The sequence below is a fragment of the Mauremys reevesii genome, linkage group 11 (assembly GCF_016161935.1).
Source record: "Mauremys reevesii isolate NIE-2019 linkage group 11, ASM1616193v1, whole genome shotgun sequence".
NCBI classification, from domain to species: Eukaryota; Metazoa; Chordata; order Testudines; family Geoemydidae; genus Mauremys; species Mauremys reevesii.
In genome coordinates, this window is record NC_052633.1 from 47,358,538 (window position 1) to 47,360,144 (window position 1,607).

Below are 1,607 nucleotides of genomic sequence, written 5' to 3' on the forward strand. Positions count from 1 at the left end.
CCTGAGGGCCAGAACTGTGTGGTTTTTTTTTTTTTTTTGGTTTTTTTTTAAATGAAGGCTGTGGTTGTCACCTAATCAAATGACTCCAGGAGCTGAGGCTTTAAGAAAATTGCTAAGTATGATAGCTCCCATTGTTCATCTTGTTTCATGGGTTGTCAGAGGGGAGCAAGGTGTGTGCAGTACTGACATTCATCTGGAGCAGTGGTTCCCAAACTGGGGTAGGGGTTTGCGAAATGTTACAGGGGGTTCTCAGGGGAAAAATTCCCTAATGGTGGACAGAGCTGTCCATAGGGACCACGGGCAGCACGGGGCCAGCAGCCCGGAGCCCCTGGACTTCCAAGAGCTAAGCAGATCAAAGCAAGAATATCTATCATACTGAGGAGATTTAAACTTGAAGACTCCTTATAAGAAATGGAAAGGGAGGTGGATATTTTTGCTGTTTTTAAAATTAAATAGACAGCTAGTATTGTTCTAAAAATTATTGTGAAGAACAAATTTAAGCTTTGTTGTATTGTGCGTTGTTTGCCTCGACTGCTCAAGACCTGAATGCTTGTGTAGGAGGAACTCTTTGAGTTGGCTTCTTAAATACCTTCATGCTGTTTCACATCTGAAACTCCTTGATGAAACATAGGAGCCTTGTCTTATAACGGGCTTATTCAAAGTGATACAAGCTACGAAAGTGAGATCTTGGAAGAGTATTGCCATTTTCAGAATGTAATAAAAATACTGTAATGATAAATAATAATAAATAGCATGTAATAAGCATGTCATAAAAACAAATTTTATATTTCCAAGATCACTGCTTTTATAATTTATACTCCGGTAAAAGAGAAAATCCCTGGAAATATTCATTTTTAGGAATCAGAGGGGTAGCCGTGTTAGTCTGGTTCTGTAGAAGCAGCAAAGAATCCTGTGGCACCTTATAGACTAACAGACATTTTGCAGCATGAGCTTGCGTCCGACGAAGTGGGTATTCACCCACGAAAACTCATGCTGCAAAACGTCTGTTAGTCTATAAGGTGCCACAGGATTCTTTGCTGCTTCATTTTTAGGAGGCGTTTCACGAGACTTGACATTTTAGTGAAAGGGGTTCATAGGTTGTTAAAGTTTGGGAACCACTGCTCTGGAGGCATGGTCCAGCAGGGGAAGAAATCTGGACATTGGGTTCCACTTCTCCCTGAGGAATTTTTAAAGATCATTATTTGATTATTCCCATTCAAGCTTTCACAGAGTAAGGCTATGGCTGTTGACACCAATACTGCTTCCTAGTGGCTGCATCATTTTACACTTACCACATATCCATGGGTGGCTCTAGCCATTTCGCCGCCCCAAGCACGGCAGCATGCCGTGGGGGGGTGCTCTGCCGGTCGCCAGTCCCGTGGCTCCGGTGGACCTCCCGCAGACGTGCCTGCGGGAGGTCCACCGGAGCCACCTGCTGCCCTCCTGGCGACCGGCAGAGCGCCCCCCCGCGGCGTGCTGCCCCAAGCATGCGCTTGGCGTGCTGGGGCCTGGAGTCGCCCCTGCACATACCACAAGCAACAACATCTGCAACAGATTTGATTTTTAACCTAAAGTGAAGAAGAAATATAGTGAACTGAGCAGTAAAA